This window comes from Pongo pygmaeus, chromosome 11 (genome assembly GCF_028885625.2).
Source record: "Pongo pygmaeus isolate AG05252 chromosome 11, NHGRI_mPonPyg2-v2.0_pri, whole genome shotgun sequence".
Taxonomy (NCBI): Eukaryota; Metazoa; Chordata; class Mammalia; order Primates; family Hominidae; genus Pongo; species Pongo pygmaeus.
The window spans coordinates 107877719-107903042 of NC_072384.2; the positions used below are offsets into that span (position 1 = coordinate 107877719).

Sequence of the window (25324 nt, forward strand, 5' to 3'; positions counted from 1 at the left end):
AAAAAAAAAAAAAAAAAAAAAAAACTTGAAACCCCAAGGAGAGGGCTGCAGAGTTCACTACCAAGGAGAATGGGGACCTAGTGGTGTGGTCCTGAGCGACCTCTGAAAGAACAATTCAGTAGTTTCCAGCCACGGAAGTCCCCCTGCTGGGTTTAGGGTGCAGTGGGTGCGAATCCCTGCTGTAGAAAACAGGCTGAGGAAAGAAAGCGACATAGGATGTTGTCTGGAGAAAGGCGGGCAGGTAGGATGGGGCGTATTTCCAGCGGTCCGGGCAGGTTGTGGCTTGGAGGCCTCCGAGGGCCGTCGACGTCAGCCATGGCCCGGGCACAGCCCCGCGAGGTGCCACAGTATCGGGGCCAGCGCCCCCCGGAAAAGCATGCTCCGCCGGCGGCCGCCAGGTTTCTCCGCGGAGTCTCGGAAAGGAAAACCCGTCCCCACGGGGGGTCCCACGACGCCCCCGGGCCCCAGGCCCCAGGCCCCAGGACGTTGGCAGAGGCGCAGCAGACCTTCTTCCCTAGCCCGCACAGCTCCCGCGGTCCGGCCGCGTCCCAGCCCGGGCTGCCCGTCCCCGGTCTCCCGGCGGCGTCGGAAAGTTCCCGGGGCTGGCGGCGGTCAAGAGCAGAGCCAGGGCAGCCGCAGCCGCCTTCTAGCCCGCCGCTCACCGCCGCAGGGGCAGGCCTGCGCGGGGGTTTCCACCAAGTCGCCGACAGCCCTCGGGAATTCCCCCACTGGGCCACACACAAACCCCGCTTCCTCCTTCAAATTTCCGCTGCCGGCTTTATCGATGCGAAAGCCGCAGTGGGGTTTAGACCACTCCTCCCGGCGCCGGGCTCAGCCCGCCTTCGCCTTCCCTCTCCCGGCGCAACCCCTTCTCCTCGCCCGAAGAAACCCGAAGGTCTTCGGCAAGTTCCGTCCCCAGCGCGGGGGCGGGGCCGCTCGAGCCGCTCCGGGCCTAGCTCGGCTGTTTCCGTGCGCGGCCGCTGCGCACTCGGCACTGGGCGGCGCTGGCTGGCTCCCTGGCTGCGGCTCCTCAGTCGGCGGCGGCTGCTGCTGCCTGTGGCCCGGGCGGCTGGGAGAAGCGGAGTGTTGGTGAGTGACGCGGCGGAGGTGTAGTTTGACGCGGTGTGTTACGTGGGGGAGAGAATAAAACTCCAGCGAGATCCGGGCCGTGAACGAAAGCAGTGACGGAGGAGCTTGTACCACCGGTAAGAGGAGCAGGAGGAGGAGGCAGGAGCCAGAGAGAGCCGGGGGGACGGAGGGGGGACGGGGAGGCGCCGGACACCCGCGCTTGGGGCCTTCCCCTCGCAGGAGGGGCCGCGGTAAAGATGGAGCCTCCGCCCGAGCCCCACAACATCGCCGCCGCTCGCAGCGAACAAAGAATAATGGCGGCGGACTGGAGCCAGCGGCGGCCGGGGCGGCAGCGACTCTGCCTGCAGCCAGCGGCGGCGCTCATGGCGGGGGGCGGCGGGCGGCGGGCGGGGTGGGAGCCGGCGGCCGGGGGTGTGTGCGGGCGGCCGGCCGCGGCGAGCTGGCGCCCGCGTTCCCGCCGCCGCCGCCGGGCCGGGCGCGGAGCCGGGAACCCGGAGCCGCCCCGGGGGAGGCCGCCCGCTCGGCCCGGCGCTGCCCCCCGCGCCGCTTGCTCGTCCGGCCCCCGCCGCCCGCCTCGCCCCCGGCCCGACCCGGCCGGGCCTCCGGGGCAGCAGCCGCCTAGGTGCCGGTGGGGGGTGGAGGAGGAAGAAGGCGACAGTTGAGGGCAGAGGAGGTGAAGGTGCCTGCTGCCTTCCCGGTGGCTTCGGTGTCTGCCATGCCCGCTTCGCAAGGGGAAGAGCTGCAACGTCTGACCTACTCTTCTCTCCACTCTTTGTGCAATAAAGTTCGAAACCCAAGGTTTCCTCTCGTGCTGTATTTTATTCATGCCCTTTCCCCCCCGCTCCTACACCGTTGAGGAAATGCTGCTTTCTGCCCTGTGTTGCTTAGTTGAGAGATGAGAGCTTGTGCTTTTGGGGGGAATTTTTGACTCCCTCACCCCTTTGCTTTTTTTTTTTTTTTTTTTAAGTCAGTCATGGAAATGCATGCTTTTTGGGAGAAAGGGTGCTAAGAAAAACATTTATAATAACTTTTTAAACTGTTGGGATCTTATAAAAGGGAAGCTGGTGTTTGAAAACAGTTTCGGTTTTAACCCTTTTCAATAAGGTAATCATCACTTGAGGTCTATCATTTTGAAACACTTAGTTGAAACGAGTATCAGCCGATGTACTCTTGTTTTACATCATTTCGCGGGGTGCAACCTTGCCAACCGCGTTTGGGTCATCTGGATCTCCCCTCACCCGCCGTCCCACTCCCCCTACCATATTTCCCACGAATTTCTGTGTGAACTTTAATGAGAAATTGATTTAATACTATTTCTAAAAATAGACTTTAAAGTATCCATTATTTGTCTCTCATGCAGTAGGTAACCCCCGTCTTGAGATTGACAATTTAAGCCACAAGCTGTATTTTTTCTTCGCCTGTTGGGAAAAGAGGACAGCAGAAAAGTCATTGACACATTAAAAATTAAAAGACAATTTTTAAAGGACGTGAGGAATGACCTATTTAAGTTTGTAATACCATCTCAAGTTATAATTCTAACCTCAGCTGGCGTCTACCTTCTGAAGGTTTAGTAGAAGATACTTTTGATTGCTGCCTATTGAAATCTTTTACATTTATGGCTCATTTCCTGATTTAAAAGTAAAGCCCCGAACAGTTATTTTAGGTGGTGCAAAAGACGAACAAGTTTGTTTTAAAAATACTTGTCTGTCACTGTATGATTGCATTGTGATTGATACGTACAAACATTCTGGTTAAGAACAAATATTGATTGGCAGCAGAAGCACTGTCTTATTTTTCTTTATCCTAGTCACTTTTCCAAAACGTGCTCTGCTGTATTGCTTCTCTTTAAAAGACCACCTTGGCAATTTGTCATTTCCAAGAAACTTAATTAAGAAGAGGCAATAAAGGGAGGTTTTCTATGAAGATTGGGGAAATGATTTTATTTCCAAACACTGAAAAAATTATAGTATTGATAATGGTAGGTTACCATTTTTCCTTTATGTTGTTCCGCAAGCCACTATCAGTTGAGTAGAATTTTTTTTCTTGTTAAGAATATAAGTCGGGCGCGGTGGCTGAGGCCTGTAATCCCAGCACTTGGGGGGTCGAGGCGGGCGGATCACTTGAGGTCAGGAGTGCAAGACCAGCCTGGCCAACATGATGAAACCCCACCCATCTCTACTAAAAATACAAAAATTAGCCGGGTGTGGTGGTGCGCACCTGTAATCCCAGCTACTCGGGAGGCTGGGGTTGCAGTGAATTGAGATCGTGCCACTGCACTTTAGCCTGGGCGACAGAGCAAGACTCCGTCTCAAAGGAAAAAAAAAAGAAAGAATAGATGACTCTTCATTTGTGAGATTTTTAAAAAATTGTTTACTGATGGCCGAGTGTGGTGGCTTACATCTGTAATCCCAGCACTTTGGGAGGCCTAGGCAGGCGGCTCACGAGGTCAAGAGATCGAGACCATCCTGGCTAACATGGTGAAACCCCGTCTCTACTAAAAATACAAAAATTAGCTGGGTGTCGTGGCGCGTGCTTGTAATCCCAGCTACTAGGGTAGCTGAGGCAGGAGAATCTCTTGAACCCAGGAGGTGGAGATTGCAGTGATCCGAGATTGCGCCACTGCCCTCCAGCCTGGTGACAGCGAGATCCCATCTCAAAAAAAAAAGTTTACTGATAGGTTCTTTCTTTAGTCTTGCCCGAGAGATATTTTAAGTTGTATTTTTTATTTTAATTTTTTATTTATTTATTTATTTGAGACGGAGTTTCGTCCTTATTGCCCAGGCTGCAGTGCAGTGGGCTGGTCTCGGCTCACTCACTGCAAGCTCCGCCTCCCAGGTTCAAGCGATTCTCCTGCCCCAGCCTCCCGAGTAGCTGGGATTACAGGTGTGAGCCACCGCGCCTGGCCTATTTTATTATTTATACATTCATAATTTGTGATTCTTAGCAATTCCAGGTGAAACTTCAAACTTATATTCATTAATACTTGAACATTCACCTGGAACGTGTTACTAAATTGTACTTCTGCACTGTTCCAGCCATGGGTAAAAATTACAGCTGGATCTGCTTGAATCTTTTTTTTTTTTTCATGAACACCTACATTTAGAAAGCTAATAAATTATTTGACAGAATTTGCTTGAAGAATGTTAAAAGAACACTTCTTTGGGAATTTAAGACTTAAGTGTTACCTGTTTTGAATGAATTTTTTTTTTTTTTTCACATAAAGAGCCTGAAGAAACTTAGACACCTGATCCATAAAAATGGCACCTTTTTCTACTTTCTGAAACTCATATTCTTGATTAGGTCTCATTATTAGAAATTTTGGTTTCTTCATAGAGAAGTAGCTTTATTTCTCTCTCATTCTAAGACATTTGGTTTTGTTTGTTTGGGTACAGTATGGTTATGGGGTTATAGTAAAACCAAGTATGTGTCTTCTTCACCTGTTTTTAAATTCTCCTTTTTATAACAAAATTATTTTTAACCTAATGCTTACAGTATATTACAAAATTTATAATTTCATTTATTCCATAAATAGCTTATCAGATATGAGTTACATAAACTTGTTTACGGCCAGCTTGTGACATAGTTTTGCAAATATCTTGATATGTGGTGTAATTTTGATGGCTTCTTTATTGAATAGAACTCAAATCTAAATTTAAGAATGTAATAAGATGTCAAGATGGAAAAATGCAGGATTTTTTTTTTCTTACCCATGTGTAAACTCATCTCTACTGCAGTATCACTTGAGACAACAGTTTATGGTAATTCAAATATTTATTTAGCACTCACTGTGACAGAGAAGGTAGTTGAAAGAGCATGAGGTTTGGAATCATAGGCCTAGGTCTGAATCCAAGCATTGCCACTACTATCCTGTACCCACCCTAAAGGAATTTTGTGTCCTAAAGGAAGTTTGTTAATCTTTCTCAGCCTCAGTTTCCCTATATGTAAAATTAGGATACTACTACTTATTTCATAAGATTGTGAGATAAACATAAAGTACCTTAGGGCTACAACTAATGATAGCTAGTCCCTTAAGCTTTATTTTAACTTCCTACCTGTGGGCCCTTAGGCAAGTTATCTTCTCAATACCTCACTTTCCTTTCTGATCAATGTAGAATAACTACCTCAGAATTGTGGGGGTTAACTATAAAGTAATACTAAGTTCCAGGCATTGTGCAAGTGTCAAGTGCCCAAGTGTTGACAAGGCTTTTTTCTTTTGTTTTAATTTTTTTTTGAGACGGAGTCTCGCTCTGTTGCCCAGGCTGGTGTGCAGTGATGCAGTCTCAGCTCACGGCAACCTCTGCTTCCTGGATTCAAGTGATTCTCCTGCCTCAGCCTCCCTAGTAGCTGGAAGTACAGGCATGCACCACCACGCCCGGCTAATTTTTGTTTTTAGTAGAGACAGGGTTTCACCATGTTGGTCAGGCTGGTCTTGAATGCCTGGGATTATAGGCGTGAGCCACCACGCCCAGCTGGCCTGTTACTTTTTAAATTATTTATTATTACTATATGTAATACAGTGGGTCAGAAGCTACAACAAATCCAAAGATGAATTACATTGTTTTATCTCTACCTCAGGAACTGTTGGGGACACAGTGACTAAGGCAAAATATGTGTCAAAAGAAAGCAGTCAAAGGAAAAAGGGATCACCTTTGGTGAAGTGAGGGGTATATTTTTTATATTTCTAATTTGGTTTTTTGAATAAGTAATTCATTCACATGATCTATAATTCAAAACATATATAATACAGCAAAATGCCCTACATTCTCTTGCCCTGTTACCTAAGTGTTAGCAATTTTTTATTTGTCCTTTAAGAGGTGTTTTATGCAAACACGAGCAAATATGTATGTACAGTCTCCCCCTTTTTGTACAAATGGTAGCATACTAGGTATACACTCTCCTATATCATGCTTTACCCCCACCACTTAATATGGCTTAGCAATTTTGTATCAGCACATAAAGAGCTTCTTCATTTTTTAACATACAATTGGAGGCATTTTATTCTGTAAGTAGACTGTATTAACCAGTTAGTGAGCTGCTTTTATTCTTAGGTCTTATATGACCTTTTTAACTAAGGGAAACTGCCATCTTGCCTTTATTTCTTTAAATGAAAAACTATTTATTTGAATGAAAAATAAATAGTTTGTGACAGGAAATTGTTATTTAAAGTCCCTCATTTCCTGTTTAACTCCAGTTTTTAAAAGTTTTAGTAAAATGATCAAAATGTACATGAGGAGGCAAGCAAGCCAGGTTAAGAGTTAACTCACAAGGTGAATTTAACTCTTTTGTTGAGGTTCTTACAGTTCTGAACAGACTACTTCTTTCAATTATTATTTTGGCCCAAAAGGTTTTTATAGCTTTCTTTCTTAATGAGAAAGAACATTTCATATAGTCCATTGTTTTTTGGTTTTTTTTTTTTAACAGACAGCTCATGGGATATTATTACCCAGTAAGGCTGATTACTATACTAGATTTCTCCCTGCATTCATTTATTTTTTACATACTTGTTAACTTACCTTGATGATTTTCTAGTATTTCTTAATGTAATTATGTGAGTTTTATATTTTGTATCTAAATTTAAAAATAGTGAGATTCACCTATATGATTGCTGAGATGATAAACTTTACTGCATAGATGATTTTTTTCCGCCTGTGGAAACCTTTGGTCAACCAGTTGGACCAAGTAATACGTATTTCAGCCAAAGCACAAAATACGTTTCACTACCTTTTTTTTCTCTAGCTTTTCGAAACAGCATTGAGCTACAGTACTTTTTTATTTATTTATGTGTTTATGTATTTATTTATTTATTTTTATTTATTTATTTTTTTGAGGCAAGGTTTGGCTCTTATCACCCAGGCTGGAGTGCAGTGGCACACACTTGGCTCACTGCAACCTCTGTTTCCTGGCTCAAGCCATCCTCCCATTTCAGCTTCCTGAGTGAGTGGGACAACAGGCGCGCACCACCAGGCCCGGCTATTTTTGTAGAGACAGGGTTTTGCCATGTTGCTCAGGCTGGTCTCGAACTCAGTGAGCTCAAGTGATCCACCTGCCTCAGCCTCCCAAAGAGCTGGAATTACAAGCGTGAGCCACCATGCCCGAATGCTGTAGTACATTTTAAATATACATGCTGTTTGTATTTATCTTTAAAATGTACACACTATGACTTTTTTAAGTTGATTAAACTCAGAAAGTGATTAATAATATAGCAGCAAGGGCACAAATCTCTTTCCAGAAAAACATCATTAAGTAAAGCTGTCATGGGCCAGGCGTGGTGGCTGATGCCTGTGATCCCAGCACTTTGGGAGGCTGAGGTAGGTGGATCACCTGAGTTCAGGAGTTCGAGACCAGCCTGGCCAACATGGTGAAACCCCGTCTCTACTAAAAATACAAAAATTAGCCAGGCATGGGGACAGGTGCCTGCAATCCCAGCTACTCAGGAGGCTGAGGCAGGATAATCACTTGAACCTGGAAGGCAGAGGTTGCAGTGAGCTGAGATCGCACCATTGCACGCCAGGCTGGGCGACGAGCGAAACTCTATCTTAAAAAAAAAACAAAAGCTGTCATGGTATATTTCGTTTTTTGTATTCCCAAGTTGGTGTTTATGCGTTGATCATATATGCCAAAGTTTTTAATGTAAGAATATTGTTTTGAGGTTTTACTAATATTTGATTTAAAATATTACTATGTGCTATTTGGCCAGGCATGGTGGCTCAACGTCTGTAATCCCGGCACTTTGGGAGGTCGAGGCGGGCGGATCACTTGAGGCCAGGAGTTTGAGACCAGCCTGGCCAAGATGGTGAAACCCCATCTCTACTAAAAATAGAAGAATTATCTGGGTATGGTTGTATACGCCTGTAGTCCCAGCTGCTTGGGAGGCTGAGGCAGGAGAATTGCTGGAGCCCTGGAAGCGGAGGTTGCAGTGAGCCAGTATCACGCCACTGAACTCCACTCTGGGTGACAGAGCAAGATGCCATCTCATAAATAAAATATTACTATGTGCTATTTGTACCTGCTAAATGATTAAAATGTTTACAAAGTGCTTTGTTGTTGTTGTTGTTGTTGTTGTTGTTGAGATGGAGTCTTTCTCTGTTGCCAGGGCTGGAGTGCAGTGGTGTGATCTCAGCTCACTGCAACCTCCGCCTCCCGGGTTAAAGCGATTCCCCTGCCTCAGCCTCCCAGGTAGCTGGGATTACAGGCGCCCGCCACCATGCCCAGCTAAAGAGACAGGGTTTCACCATGTTGGCCAGGATGGTCTCGATCTCCTTGACCTCGTGATCCACCCACCTCTGCCTCCCAAAGTGGTGGGATTACAAGCTTCAGCCACTGCGCCTGGCCTACAAAGTGTTTGTCTTTACATATTGGGATGGGGGTGGGGTAGATCATTGAAATCTGTAAAGGCAGAACGTTTTTTATCTGGAACATATCTGTAGACTAACAGAGTTAAATGATTTCCCACAGTGTCATGGAATCATCAGTGGATTGCCTCTTGGGGTGGAGGCAAAGATCATTAAAGCAACAAACTGATAATGTGAACCTGGTTGTTTTTTCTCTGCCAATTAAACATATGCTAGTTCATTCATTATAGAAGAGCCAGATGCTGGTCAGCGTGCTGAAGTTGTAAGTAGAAGGTGTGGTTTTATCACATCTGCAAATGTAGGTTTTTGAGACAAAACTTAAATAAGAATAGACATTAGTTTTTCTTCACATTCAGAATGTCTGACTCCCCTTAATATATACACACTCTTGCCTTATCTACTGGGTTTTTTGTTGTTGTTTTTTGTTTTGCCTTTTTTCTCTCTCTTTTTAAGCTCTGCCAGACAAGGCCCTATGAAGATAGGTTTTACAGGTTGAGAATCTTTTATCTGAAATTCTTGGGACCAGAAGTATTTCCAGTTTTGGGTTTTTTCAGATTTTAGAATATTTGCATATACATACATAATGAGCTATCTTGGGGATGGAACCCAAGTCTAAACATGAAATTTGTTGCATATACATATTATACACACAGCCTGAAGGTAATTTTATACAAAATTTTTAATAATTTTGTGCATGAAACAGTTTTGACTGTGACCTGTTACATGAGGTCAGGTGTGGGAATTTTTCATGGCATCATGTCAGTGCTCAAAAAGTTTCAGGTTTTGGATGTGTTATTAGGGATGCTAACCCTGTATTATATTTTGCCCAGATGTTTGCTTATTTGTTTTCTAGGCTACCAGAAAGAGGGTAGCTTAGAAAAACGTATTCTGGCCTTTATTCCAACAGATGAGAAGGCAGTTTCTCCAGTGATGAATAATTACCTATAATTTAATACATGCATTATACATCTCCAGTGATGAAAAATCACTATGTATTAAAAAATTCTTGAAGCTAGGTACATAATCTCCACTTCTAAAAAAGAAAATAAACAGTAGTACTCCTTGATGAACTTACAGATGCCAAGTTGCCTTTTCTTAGGGTTGAAATAAGGTGATAAAGGAGTTTACCGTGAGACTAGCTGTGTGAACAAAGATGAAAAACACCCTTTCAGTTTTCTTCCTCTTGGATGATTCTAGGATCTCTAAAAAATCTTAAAAGGGGCGAGGTTTTGAGAGGATGAGGTCTAAGGAATTGATGGTGAGTTTTTTCTGAAAGAAGAAAAGTGACATTTGATTAGATAAGAAAGGGTTAAAAGGGAAGTTATTAATAAAATAGTTTAGGAGTAGAGTGGATCTGAAAGTTGACTTATGCCAATGATGATAGAATGTGTCTTTCCCCAAAGATTATTGCATCTTCTCTGAAACGAAGACATTTCTTTCATCAATTTTAAGTGAATTTCTAAGGATCTGGTTATCTACTTGTGAGTTTTTGGTTGTAATTGTATGACAGTACAGATGTAACTAAAAATGTTTGTAATTTACCCAAGGTTAAATAACCATTATTTTTGAGGGCTGTTTTCCCTGTTGGTATAAGTAAGTAGTTGGCAGTAGGGGACGCAGAAATACCTTGTTTCTCACCACTGAAGTGAAAATTACAGATTATTCTGAATTATTTGTACTCTTTTTTTTTGAGAGGAATCTCGCTCTGTCTCCCAGCCTGGAATGCAGTGGTGTAATCTCAGCTCACTGCAACCTCCGCCTCCTGGGTTCCAGCAATTCTCCTGCCCCAGCCTCCCAAGTAGCTGGGATTACGAGCATGTGCCACCATACCTGGCTAATTTTTTATTTTTTTTATTTTTTTTATTTTTAGTAGAGACAGGATTTCGCCATGTTGGCCAAGCTGGTCTCGAACTCCTGACCTTATGTGATCTACCCGCCTCAGCCTCCGATTACAGGCATGAACCACCGCCCCCGGCCCTATTTGTACTCTTAAAGGGGAGTCATTTTCTTATAATAAGTATCAGTAGTAGCTCTATTGTTTGCTGTGATCAGTGGTAACACCTTGACTTTATGTATTGCCATTTATCAATCATTTATTCAGTGAAGATTTATTGACCATTGACTTTATTATGGTTGGGAAATAATCGCAAGAAAATTTATTCCGTTAGGTATTTATAAAAATACCTAGGTATTAAATGAAGATTGTTCTAGTTGATATAAGCAATAAAGCCTGACTATACGGCTCCTATCCTCAAGAATCTTATGGTGTAGTAGGGATGATGAAATAGTATAAGAATGATTTATATGTCCTAGAATACATGACAGAGTTTTTACTGTCTTGGAGAGCTATAGAGTTCAGAAGAGAAGGGGCTTAGTGAGGAAAAGTTTTGTGGGAGAAGTAGAATTCAAGTTGAATACTAAAGAACTTAAGTAAGTACAGATAAAATGGAGTGTATTCTAGGCAGTGGGATGGACAAAAAAATGAAGACATGGACATATAGTGAACTTGACATACTCATAAATTGGTGAAGAAAGTATTAGATTATAGATCTACATTATGAGGAATGCTGAGTATGAGGCAGGGAGCTTTGAGTTTCACATAAGAGAAGGTAAGATATAAACAGGAATACAATGATGAATTGGGCTGAAATGTAGATTTCCTGACTCCCAATCCTTCTCCTTAGTGTAGATAGAGATATACGGTCACGCACTGTATAAGAACGTTTTGGTGAATGACAGATTGCATATGCAACAGTGGTCCTGTGCTAGTGTAAACAAACCTATTAAGAACTTCAGATAGGTCCTTCAGGAGGTATTCCAGAAGAAGGCATTGTTACCATAGGAGATGACAGCTCCATGCATGTGATTGCCCCTTGAAGACATTCCAGTGGGACAGGTTGTGGAGGTGGAAGGCTGTGATGTTGACAATCTTGACCCTGTGTAGGCCTAGGCTAACATGTGTGTGAATGTCTTTTTAACAAAAAATTTTAAAAAGTGGCTGGGAACGGTGGCTCATGCCTGTAATCCTAACACTTTGGGAGGCTGAGGCAGGCGGGTTGCTTGAGCCCAGGAGTTTCAACCAGCCTGGGCAAAATGGCAAAACCCTGTCTCTACAGAGAATACAAAAATTAATTAGCTGGGCTTGGTGGCGCATGCCTGTAATCCCTGCTACTCACGAGGCCGAGGCAGGAGAACCCAGGAGGCAGAGATTGCAGTGAGCTGATACTGTGCCACTGCACTCCAGCCTGGGTGACATAGTGAGACCCTGTGTCAAAAAAATAAAGTTTAACAAAAAAGTTCAAAAAGTTAAAAAAAAAAAAAAAAAAGGAAAAACCTTAGATTCTTTTATTGCTTTACTTTATTAATAAATTTGCTTTCACTTAAAAACCCTTTAGAGAAAAAACATTTTTATACAGCTGTATAATGTATTTGTGTTTTAAGCTATATGTTATTACAAAAGAGTCAACAAGTTAAAAAAATTAAAAAGCATATGAAGTTACAGTAAGCTACAGTTAATGTATTACTGATGAAAGAAAATTTTGTTTATATAAATTTAGTGTAGCCTGGACGGGCACGGTGGCTCACGCCTGTAATCCCAACACTTTGGGAGGCCAAGGCAGGTGGATTACCTGAGATTAGGAGTTCGAGACCAGCCTGGCCAACATGGCAAAACCCTGTTCCTACTAAAAGTGCAAAAATTAGCCGGGTGTGGTGGTGGGCGCCCGTAATCCCAGCTACTCAGGAGGCTGAGGCAGGAGAATAGCTTGAACCCAGAGGTGGAGCATGCGGTGAGCCGAGATCACGCCACTGCACTCCAGCCTGGGTGACAAGAGCAAGACTCCATCTCAAAAAAAAAAAAAAAATTAGTATAGCCTAAGTATACAGTGCCTATGAAGTCTACAGTAGTGTACAGTAATGTTGTAGGCCTTCACATTTCTCACACTGATTCACCCAGACCAACTTCTAGTCCTGCAAGCTCCATTTGTGATAAGCACCCTGTACAGGTGTACCATTTTTTATCTTTTATATTTTATTTCTTTTATTTTTACTGTACCTTTTCTATGTTTGGATATGTTTCGATAACAAATACTTACCATTGTGTTACATTTCCCCACAGTGTTCAGTACAATACCATGCTGTATGGGTTTGTAGCCTATACTATGTAGCCTTGGTACATAGTAGACTATACCATCTAGGTTTTGTTTTCACAACAAAATTAACTAATGATGCATTTCTCAGAACATATTACCATCAAGTGACACATGACTGTATATGTATTACAATTAAAAATTGGACATCATAGATTCTTTTTTAAACAGCTTTATTGAAATATAATTCACATACTCTACAATATACCCATTTGGTGTGTACAGTTCAGTGGTTTTCAGTATATTCACAAAGTTGTACATCTGTTACCACAATCAGTTTAGGACATTTTCATTACCCCTAAAAGAAACCTACACATCTCTCAGCCATCACCTCTTAATCTCCCCATACCTGCAGCCCTAGGCAACCACCTATCACCTTTCTGTCTCTATAGGTTTGCCTATTCTGGGACATTGTGTATAAGTGAATTCATATAGCATAATGTCCATTGTGATGAGCTGCCTTTAGCATAATATTTTCAAGGTTCATGTTGTAGTATGCATCAGTATTCATTTTTATTGCCAAATAATAGTCCATTTTATGGATATACAACATTTTATTTGTGAGTTCACGGACATTGGACTTTTTGATTATTATGAATAATGCTGCCATAAACATTCATTTATGTTGTCTTGCCTTCATTTCTCTGAGTATATACTCAGGAATGGAATTTTATGGTAACTGTGTTTAACCATTTAAGGAACTGCCGGGCTGTTTTCCAATCTGCTGCACCACCATCAGTGTATTAGGGTTCGAATTTTCCCCCATCCTCACTAACACTTGTTATTATCTGTTTTTTGGGGTTTTGGGTTTTTGTTTTTGTTTTTTTTTGTTGTTTTTTTCCCAATTATAGCCATTCTACTGAGTGCAAAGAGGTAGCTCAGTTTGGTTTTGATTTGTATTTCCCTCATGACTAATGATATCAAGCTTCTTTTCATGTGCTGATTTGGCCGTTTGTATATCTTCTTTGGGAAAATTTCTGTTCAGATCTTTTGCACATTTTAAAATTGGGTTGGCTTTTTGTTGTAATAGTTGTTTATTATTCTAGATAACAAATCTCTTGTCAGATACATGATTTACAAAAATTTTCTCCTGTGGGTTGTCTTCACTTTCTTGATGGTGTCTCTTGAAGCACAAAAGTTTTTAATTTTTATGATTTCCAGTTCATCTAATTTTTCTTTTATTGTTTGTGTTTTGGTGTTATATTGTGTACATCATAAATTCTTGTTTATTATAAACATTTAAAAAATATCTCTGTGATCTCTGTGAAGGCCCAGGCAAACAAGATACCATTACTTAATGAAAAATAACTGAAGCTACTAATGTGTATTTGGAGTTATAATCCACCTACCTCAGGCCTTGCCTTTGTTCTGTGTCCATATCCTTCAGTTTGTAGTGACAGATGAAAGAAGCAAAGATGAAAATCGAGAAATAATTTTGAGTGAAACATTTTAATTTGAAGCACAGTTGTCCCTTGGTATCGATGGGGAATTGGTTCCAGGACCCCCTCAGGTACCAAATCCACGGATGCTTGAGTCCCTTATATAAAGTAGTATAGTATTTGCATGTAATTGACGAATGTCCTCCCATATACTTTAAGTCACCTCTAGATTACTTATAATACCTTATACAGTGCCTGCCCATCACTTGACTCTCATGGGTTCAACATAGGAGTCAGCATGCAGCAAATTCATGCTTTACTTTTGGGACTTGGGGATTTTTTTCCCCCAAATATTTTTGATCTGCAGTTGGTTGAATCCACAGATGCTGAATCTTTGGATACAGAGGCCCAATTGTAACTGTGATTCAAGAATTTATTATTTATTATGAGAGAATTTATTATAATGACTGTGATGGTAGTTTATAACTTATAAACTCTACCATATTTGGGAAATTCACAGTTAGAAACATTTACCTATGAAGGGGGAGTGAGTAGTCATTCCTTCATTTTTTACAAATAAGCTGAGTCGTAGAGAATTTAAGTGATTTATTTACTGTGTAGAAACTCACAGTAAGTAAGGCGTAGTCTTCATCACTCTTGTAGTACTGCATTATCTCTGTGAAGTTTTCAGGGTTTTTGTTTTATTAATGGTTATTATTATTATTATTATTATTTTTTGAGATGGAGTCTCGCCAGGCTAGAGTGCAGTGGTGCTATCTTGGCTCACTGCAGCCTCCGCCTCCTGGGTTCAAATGATTCTCCTGCCTCAGCCTCCCGGGTAACTGGGGCTACAGGTGCATGCCACCACACCCAGCTAATTTTTTTGTATTTTTAGTAGAGACAGGGTTTCACCATGTTGGCCAGGATGGTATCGATTTCTTGACCTTGTGATCTGCCCACCTCAGCCTCCCAGAGTGCTGGGGATCACAGGCATGACCCACCGCGCCCAGCCAAAATTTTGTTTGTTTGTTTGTTTTTTGAGACAGAGTCCTGCTGTGTCGTGCAGGCTGGAGTGCAGTGGCACAATCTCGGCTCACTGCAAGCTCCGCCTCCTGGGTTCATGCCATTCTTCTGCTTCAGCCTCCCAAGTAGCTGGGACTACAGGCGCCCGCCACCACGCCCGGCTAATTTTTTGTATTTTTAGTAGAGACAGAGTTTCACTGTGGTCTCGATCTCCTGACCTCGTGATCTGCCCGCCTCAGCCTCCCAAAGTGCTGGGATTACAGGCGTGAGCCACTGCCCGGCCAAAATTTTTGTTTTTAAGCAATATTAGTTTAGGCTTGTAAGTAGCTCACTTAGGGTAAATATTCTAGCCAAGATCATGAAAAAATACGTTGATTTCATTATGTTCTTAATCAGATCTGCATCAGATTACCATAAATAGGCAGCTATTCTTTCTTTTTTTCCACAATTCATTGTATTCCTACCATTTCCAAATAGAAGTTTATGGTTTTAAATTACTGATGTTAAGTACTTGTTTGGAAGGAATTTATAGTTAAACTAGTTATAATAATTTATTCAAGCTCTTTCATATATAGTACATATTTTATCTCTCATTAGTTTCTGTAAGCTCTTGAGAGAAAGGTTCTTTTTTATTTCCACCTTTTAAGTTCAGGGGTACATGTGCAAGACGTGCAGATTTGTTACATAGGTAATCATGTGCCATGGTGGTTTGCTGCACACATCATCCCATCACCCAGGTATTAAGCCCAGCATTCACCAGCTCTTCTTCCTGATGCTCTTCCTTCTCCCACCCCCAACCTTCTGACAGGCCGCAGTGTGTGTTGTCACCCCAACCACCAATGTGTCCATGTGTTCTCATCATGTACCTCCCATTACAAATGAGAACATGCGGTATTTGGTTTTCTGTTCCTGTATTAGTTTGCTAAGGATAAAGGCCTCCAGCTCCATCTATGTTCATGCAAAGGATATGATCTCGTTCTTTATGGCTGCATAGTATTTCATGGTGTGTATGTACCACATTTTCTTTATCTAGTCTGTCATTGATGGGCATTTAGGTTGATTGCGTGTCTTTGCTGTTGTGAATAGTGCTGCAGTTAACATATGCGTGCATGTATTGTTATAATAGAATGATTTATATTCCTTTGGGTATATATCCAGTAAGGGGATTGCTGGGTCAAAAGGTATTTCTGCCTCTAGGTTTTTGACGTATTGCCACACTGTCTTCCACAATGGTTGAACTAACACCACCAACAATGTAGAAGCATTCCAGAGAATGGTTCTTTTATTTTTATTTTGTTTTGTTCGAGACAGTCTCACTCTCTTGCCCAGACTGGAGTGCAGTGGCATGATCTTGGCTCACTGCAGCCTCTGTCTCCTGGGTTCAAGTGATTCTCCTGCCTCAGCCTCCTGAGTAGCTGGGACTCCAGGCATGTGCCACCATGCCCGGCTAATTTTTGTATTTTTAGTAGAGATGAGGTTTCACTGTGTTGGCCAGCTGGTCACAAACTTCTGACCTCAAGTGATCCACCCGCCTTGGCCTCCCAAAGTGCTGGGATTACAGACGTGAGCCACTCCGCCTGGCCTAATTCCAGAGAAAGGTTCTTATATGTTTTATGCTATAGTCCCATAGTATGGGACTACTACTATGTAGTAATTTTCAGTTCTGCTGAAAATGCTGTAGTCGTTACTACGTAGTAGGCACAGAATATTTGTTTGAGTTATTCTCTATTAAAGGGTCATAAATTTGAAAGGTAAAGGTTAAGAACAATTCCTCTTTAGAGTTGTACAGATTAAAGGAAGTGGACTTTTTTTTTTTTTTTGAGATGGAGTTTCGCTCTTTCTGCCCAGGCTAGAGTGCAATGGCGCAATCTCAGCTCACTGCAACCTCTGCCTCCTAGGTTCAAACGATTCTCCTGCCTCAGCCTCCCGAGTAGCTGGGATTACAGGCATGCGCCACCACGCCTGGCTAATTTTGTATTTTTTTAGTAGAGACAGGGTTTCTCCATGTTGGCCAGGCTGGTCTTGAACTCCTGACCTCAGGTGATCTGCCCGCCTTGGCCTCCCAAAGTGTTGGGATTACAGGTGTGAGCCACCGCACCTGGCCAAACATATTTTTCTTTAACTGAGGAAATTAGATTCATTGTCCAAAGCTTAAAAGGAAGGTTTTCTACTTTGAGTTTTTATTAACTCTGACACTTTGCTATGACAGTACTTCCAGCCTCTGAGACATGAGAAATAGCGTGAGATTGTAGTAATCAAAATGACCTTACCAGAAATCACCACCAGGTTGGTGAAAAACAGTACATCTACATGGAAGGATGGACTTGATGTTGATTCTTTCAAGATTAAAGATGAAGATGCCTGAACTTAAATCAAGTCTTTTATCAAAACCATACATAAAGCAAAATACACTGTATGATACTGTAATGGTGGACACATATCATTACGCATTTGTCCATAGAATGTGCAACACCGAGAGTGAACCGTAAGATTAAAAAAGAAACAACAACAATAGGCTGGGCGCAGTGGCTCATGCCTGTAATCTCAGCACTTTGAGAGGCCGAGGTGGGCGGATCACCTGAGGTCAGGAGTTTGAGACCAACCTGGCCAACGTTGTGAAACCCCATCTCTACTAAAAATAAAAAAATTAGCCGGGTGTGGTGGCGGGTGCCTGTAATCCCAGCTACTTGGGAGACTGAGGCAAGAAAACTGCTTGAACCTGGGAAGCGGAGGTGGCAGTGAGCTGAGATCATGCCACTCACTGCATTCCAGCTTGGGGGACAGAGTGAGACCCTGTATCAAAAAAAAACAAAACAAAAAACAACAAAAACAAATCAAAGCCTGTACATAAAGTATGTACTGTTGCCTGCATGCCATTTGTCAGTTTTAAAGATTAACTATGGTCAGTTTTTAAATGTAGTCCAGTATATCCTTGGTACCTTTGAGTTCTTGGGCTTTTTCCTTTGCTGTTTGACTAGTAAGCAAAATGTAATAAAAGTAATTAGCATATTGCATAATAGTCCACATAGTTCCATTCCCAAATATTACAGAGAACTCCTCATTTTTTATAATATGGGAGGCTATCTGTTATAACCCTGAAGTCTTGAACATTCCTTACAAATCTCTTAACATCTTTTGTTCTCCATCTGTGAAGTTAGCTAACACCAGAATTCCTGTATTATGACTCCTCCCATAACATGTGCTGTCTCACCTCAAGAAGACTGAATTTTCACTCTTCCATGTCCGATTTGTAAATAATTCACCAAGAATAACATTTCAAAATTTAGTTCAAAATAACAAATGTTACTTCATAAACTTATTTAAAAAACACTTGGACATTCATCTCCCATTTGGATGTAGTGATTTTGACGTAATCACTTTGATTTTCTTAAGTAAATGTAAGTAGGCTATACATTTTTAACTTCGGGGCATAATAACTTTTGGGTACTTACAGTTTCAGCATTGAGCTAGTTTACAAAGCAGAACTAACATTTGAAGACAGCTTCATTCTTTAGTCAACATAAAAATTGCTTTTGTCAAAGTAACTGTATGTAGGAAGTATACAATCCTTTTTTATTAAAAAAATGAGCTCCAAATAGCCATTTAGTAACACTTCACGTATAGAGGTTTCTGTGAGATCAATTCTTCGAAGTGTTCAAAGTGTAAAAAGCTGTGAAACACCCATTAAGTGGGTGTTTGGAATGAAAGGGGAATGGAAAGAGATGAGATAAAAATATTATCTAAAATAATGCATAGTCGTGGCTGCTGCTTTGCTAAGCAACACTGTCTCTTGGTGGTCACATACATGAAGACTTGTTTCAAATTCGTGAGTATAGTCTTACCTGAAGGAAAACAAGGCAAGTAAACTTTGCAAATACTTAATTTCAAACAAACAAACAAAAAACTTTAAGAAAGCACTACAGTTTTCTTGTTGAAAGGCGCTATAGAGTTAGTCACATATTCTGAGATGGCTGTCAAACCATGCAATATGTTTCTATATATCAGATGACTTTTTTTTTTTAATTGAGGTGGAGTCTCATTTACTGTGTCACCCAGGAAGGAGTGCAGTGGTGCAATCTCGACTCACTACAACCCCCACCTCCCAGGTACAAGCATTCTTGTGCTTCAGCCTCCTGAGTAGCTGGGATTACAGGTGCACGCCACCACGCCCAGCTAATTTTTGTATTTTTAGTAGAGGGGGGTTTCACCATGTTGGCCAGGCAGATCGCAAACTCCTGGCCTCAAGGAATCTGCCCGCCTAGGCCTCCCAAAGCGCAGGGATTACAGGTGTGAGCCACTGCGTCTGGCTGGCATTATTTCTAACACACTTCTGTTGAATACTTCCTTCAAGAACAATATCTTTGTCATAGAATATGCTGCATTTTTTAAAAACAAATTTATTTATCAAGGATGGCATTCAGTTACCCTGGTAATTACAAAACTGCAATAATAAAATACAAAATATTGAACTTAAACAGTTTCTCTGAATTAAATCCAATAAATAAATCAGAGAATTTGTTTTCTTAAATAATATTGAAAAGATTCCTGGGGCCAGGCCCGGTGGCTCACACCTGTAATTCCAGCACTTTGGGAGGCTGATGAGGGTAGATTGCCTAAGGTCAGGAGTTTGAGACCAGCCTGGCCAACATGGTGAAACACTGTCTCTACTAAAAATACAAAAATTAGCCAGGTGTGGTGGTGCACATCTGTAATCCCAGCTACTTGAGAGGCTGAGGCAGGAGAATCACTTGAACCAGGGAGGCAGATGTTGCAGTGAGCCGAGATCATTCCATTGCACTCCAGCCTGGGCAACAAGAGCAAAACTGTATCCCCGCCTGCCTCCCCCGCCCCCCCAAAAAAAGATTCCTTTTTGCTATTTATCGCCCTCTTTTTAGTGACTATGGTGGTAGTCGGGTTATTTTGGTATTTACTATTAATACAGAGTTTATAAAAGTAAACAAATTTTCAAGCTTGCTTTTATTTTTGTCATATAAGTAATTTAAATCTTATCAAATTCAGATCACAGAGTTAACTTCATATATAACTTTTCTTGCTTTCTAATATCTAGATTGGAGGCTGAAATAAGGATTTGTTCTCTGTTAAAAGCAGAAAGACCTTGGTAGGAGCACAGGGAAAACTCAGCTTGATAAAGATACCAATTTATTTTCGTTTATCACATTGTCTGCTCTGACTTGTTCCCTTAAAATATTTATAACCTTTGTTACAGTGTGATCAGTCCAATCTAGTCTAAAGTTTATTCAGTTGAGGTTGATCTATGTTGAGGAGTGTGTGTACGTATATACATACATGTATATGCATATGACATTTGAATATGCTTTTTTGCCTGTCTGGTTTCAATGAAGGTGTGCTATATTTAACACCAATAGACTATTATTAGCATCAGAAACCTGGAGTATTGCTAAGTTTCCAGTATTGATTAGATAACATCTCAGTTCTGCCGGGTTGGACATATGGTGAAGATAAATGACAAGTATTTTAAGGTTAACCCTCCCCCGCTAAAAAAAAAAAAAAAAAAGTGCAGGAAAAAAAGTAGGGGAAAACAGTAGACAGTGCACCCTAGTTATTGATTCTTGGAAAGGTAAAGTCTATCGTGTAGCACCTGAACATTATAACACTTTAGAAAATTAAGACATTTGAAGGATGTAAGAATGTATCAGCAAGGCGTTGGCTGGGCGCGGTGGCTCACGCCTGTAGTCCCAACACTTTGGGAGCCCGAGGCAGGCAGATCACAAGGTCAGGAGATCAAGACCATCCTGGCTAACACGGTGAAACCCCATCTCTACTAAAAATACAAAACAATTAGACAAGCTCACGCCTGTAGTCCCAACACTTTGGGAGCCCGAGGCAGGCAGATCACAAAGTCAGGAGATCAAGACCATCCTGGCTAACACGGTGAAACCCCATCTCTACTAAAAATACAAAACAATTAGACAAGCTCACGCCTGTAGTCCCAACACTTTGGGAGCCCGAGGCAGGCAGATCACAAGGTCAGGAGATCGAGACCATCCTGGCTAACACGGTGAAACCCTATCTCTACTAAAAATACAAAAAAATTGGCACGCGCCTGTAGTCCCAGCTACTCAGGAGGCTGAGGCAGGAGAACTGCTTGAACCCAGGGGGCGGGGATTGCAGTGAGCTGAAATCATGCCACCACACTCCAGCCTGGGCGAAAGAGCGAGACTCCATCTCAAAAAAAAAAAAAAGAAAGAAAAAGAAAAAAATGTATTAGCAAGGCTTTCAAACAGTTACCCTAAAAACTAAGTACAGGCACAACATAGCTATGTAGAAATAATTATGTATCACATGTAGGTACTTCTAGATATATTTATGCAGAGTATTTTTAGTTAACATATCTGACTGTGACAACAAAATAGTCATTTAGTTTTAAAATCATGTGCCCAAATATGCGTTTTGCTGTGGTTACCCTGGAGACTTTGGAGTTCTGCCATGTGATTTCCTTAAATCCCTGGAATTTTTGATTGCTGAGAATTCAGGAGGAGTTGCCCACTTGTTAGTGTGCAGGGAAATGTGTTTTTCTCATTTCTAGTTGAGGTCATTCTATTTTTTTTTTAAATCATAGCATGTGTTCCATTAGTTATGAATGTATTATTTCTTTAGAGTCAAAATTCATGACTCATTTCTTTGAATATTATCTCTGATCCTAAATGAGATCAAAATTGTCCTAGATTTAGGAGTTTTAAAAGTTTACTAGGTTGTGGGGAAGATGGGTTTATTTTTCATAAACTTGAGCTAGAATGTTGACGATTATAAGGACTGGGACACTTCCTAAAGGTCAAAATATTTTAAGGTGAAAGTATGTATTCTTTCCTTTTGCTTAACGATTGAAAGAAAAAGCGGTAATATGGGCTTGCTTTCTGTTACGAGCTTTAATTTGTAATTTGATGAAGATTTTTGTTAACTTGCTATAGGTAGTCAGTTAAGGAAACAGTGGTGCCAGAATTTGTCCCTGATTCAGTATAGTTCTGTGCAGGTCTTGAGTAGATGAATTTAAATGCTACTTTATTAGTAAGCGTTCAATGGTCAGCCTTATACTGAGAACCTCCAAACTTCTTCCCAGCTTTATTTTTCTACACGCTTCCCATCATCTGACTTGCGTGTTTTACTTGTTTACTAGAATGTAAGCTACATACAAGCAGAGTTTTAAAAATTTTTATTCTGTTCATTGCTTTATTCTCAGTAGCTATTATCATTTATCTTTTTTCCTTGTTTTCTATGCAGAGTCTCTTATCAGCCACTACTTGCTCATTTCCATACAGGGCTATAGTTCAACCCTTTGCTCATACCATTTTTCTTATAGAAAAAGTTCTTCCAAAACTTATCAATACTGTATTCATCCTTAATGTCTCTTTGGAATTCTCTCATTCTCCTGACTTGCTGAACATAGTCTCTTCTTTTAAATGCTGAGGAAGCACTCATTTGACACTTTGCTGAGATGTTTACCTAAACTACATTTTAAACTTTTTAATTACTACTGTTTTTACTGTGGAAAGGGGTATGAAAGTGTTACAGCCCTTTACGATTGGGAAATCTAGTCAGATAAATTTCTTGAGGCTAGGATGGAAAGGAAAAACTTTACAAGTTAAGCAAAGGGACTGTTGTAATTAACTGTTTAATAACTGTAACAACATTTATGACCAGAGCTACATAATAGATAAAAGACAATCTCCACTAAGAGTCTTCATTGGGTAATAGTATGACTTGTAGTTTTTTAAAAAAATGCTGCTAATAATCTCAGGTTGTATTACAGTCTCATGATTATACAAATGGTTGGGAATATCTCTATTTGCCTAGGATCAAGAGGCTAGGTGACCTCTTACTCAATGTGTCATTCTTTGTTATATGTATTAGTATATAGTAAAAGGAAATACTTCCTTTACCATAAATGTTATTTTATTATGTGGCCTTGTAATTATGGTCTCAGCTCCTAGGATCAGAGGATTTAAACTTAGAAGACATTTTTCGGCTGGGCGCAGTGACTCAACGCCTGTAATCCCAGCACTTTGGGAGGCTGAGGCGGGCGGATCAGGAGGTCAGGAGATCGAGACCATCCTGGCTAACACAGTGAAGCCCCGTCTCTACTAAAAATATAAAAAATTAGCTGGGCCTGGTGGCGGGTGCCTGTAGTCCCAGCTACTCAGGAGGCTGAGGCAGGAGAATGGCGTGAACCCGGGAGGTAGAGCTTGCAGTGAGCTGAGATCATGCCATTGCACTCCAGCCTGGGTGACAGAGCGAGACCCCATGTCAAAAAAAAGATAAAGAAGACATCTTTTAATTTTTTAATTCATCCCTCTTGTTTTTACAGATGAGAGACTGAAACAGAAAGTTTAGTTTGTCTAACAACCACTGGAGACAATACCAGTTGGTGACAAATCCAGCTTGTCATCACGTGTTAGGCTGTGTTTCCCACCTACTTAGAACAACATTCTTTGTTTTTCTAAGATTGAATGAATAATATTACAGAATCACTTGACTTTTTACTTTTTATATTAAGGGGTAGAATTCCAGAGACCATTATAGCAAAATGATGTATATCTGTGAATTGGTTAAAAAATTGTTTCTTTTAGACATAGCACTATTTCAAAATTTATTATATAAGCTCATAGTTTCTAAAGGATTAATCTTATGTTAATTTTAAGATAAATCCTAAAAACCCCCAAATCTTAAACCTTAATGCCAAATAAATTTTAAAAACAGAATCATTGGAAGAACAAGAATTAGAGGACTATTAAGCCAATAGTATATTTTAAGTGACTTTACGATACATTCTGTTTCTGATGTTCCAAGCCTGATGTTTCATGTCACATTCTGAGTTCATATGTATCTGGTCTTTTTCTTATTTTATAGCATTATTCAGTATTTTATTATTTATTTTTTGCATTTGTTCAGTGAATTAAGAATCTCCTTCATACCACTTGGGAACCCACATATGTGTCTGGATTATGGCACTGCCAGCTAGACTGGTACTGGGTAAATAGGAAAATTAAAAATTCTACACATGATACTATACCATCTCTTCTGTCTACACCTGAGGGTATAAACAAAAAGAGCAAAAACTTTCAAAGTCCAAAATAATTCTCACCAGCACTTTAAGGAAAGGCCTACTTTTTCTGATGAAAGATTATATTTATACTGTTGCCCAAGTGATTGATATCTACTTAAGATAAAAAATTATAAAAAGTAAGAAGGCTGGCCGGGCACGGTGGCTCACGCCTGTAATCCCAGCACTTTGGGAGGCGGAGGCGGGCGGATCACCTGAGGTCAGGAGTTCGAGACCAGCCTCAACATGGGGAAACTCCATCTCTACTAAAAATAGAAAATTAGCCGGGCGTAGTGGTGTATTCCTGTAATCTCAGCTACTTGGGAGGCTGAGGCGGGAGGATTGCTTGAACCTGGGAGGCGGAGGTTGCAGTGAGCTGAGATCGAGCCATTGCACTCCAGCCTGGGCAACAAGAGCAAAACTCCGTCTCAAAAAAAAAAAAAAAAATAAGGCTATCCTCTACCCTAAAAAGGATTGGTAGGCTGCTTGAATGAAATGATAATAAAACACCAGTTGTTTAAATGGGTCTCCTATACATTGGAAATATCACACTTTGTTTTAAAAAGAAATATTATCGAGTTGTGGAGGGAAGAGGATGAAAAGCATTTTGAGTATGTCTTTGTAACTAAAATTTACTGGATTCACTAATGGCTTTGTTATTTTATTGTAATAGAGTAATATTTTCTAAAACAAAAAGTTGTAATGGTGTTCTATACCTTAAATGTCAAAAAAAATTAAGTAGTCTCAATGTGTTATAAATAAAAATGAAAGAAATGGTCAATCTGTGCATTAGATTGTGTTTAATCAAATGGTAGGATAAAACTATGCATACCAGATGACAGCATAGCTTTAAAAATGTGGCTTGGAGTAAAGTCTTTCAAAAATGGTTGTGTATACTCTGTCCACAAAGGAGGTATTATGATACATTTGTATTTATCTTCATTCTAGATAAAATGATGGTTTACAAGGGGAGAAAATGAAGAAAAAATTATGAATGTCTATTTTTTTTTTTTTTTTTTTTTTTTTGGTAAGACAGAGTCTTGCTCTGTCACCCAGGCTGCAGTGCAGTGGTGCGATCTCAGCTCACTACAACCTCCGCCTCCCAGGTTCAAGCAATTCTCCTGCCTCAGCCTCCCAAGTAGCTGGGATTACAGGCACCTGCCACCACGCCCGGCTAATTTTTTGTATTTTTAGTAGAGACCGGGTTTCACCGTGTTGGCCAAGCTGATCTCGAACTCCTGATATCAGGTGATC

General features: G+C 41.0%; 1 protein-coding gene across 7 annotated transcripts in view; it reads left to right on the forward strand.

Moving 5' to 3' along the window:
- Positions 1–934: 934 nt before the first annotated feature.
- Positions 935–25324, forward strand: part of CREB1 (cAMP responsive element binding protein 1) — a 75006-nt gene continuing 50616 nt past the window's right edge. For 2 of the 7 annotated variants that reach the window (XM_063647828.1, XM_063647829.1), the window contains exon 1: positions 985–1205. The gene's annotated coding sequence lies outside the window, so the exon portion shown is untranslated. Of the gene's footprint in view, positions 1206–25324 lie in introns of all 7 variants that reach the window. The other 5 variants (XR_008501169.2, XM_063647827.1, XM_054478887.2 and 2 more) reach the window with 4 other exon arrangements.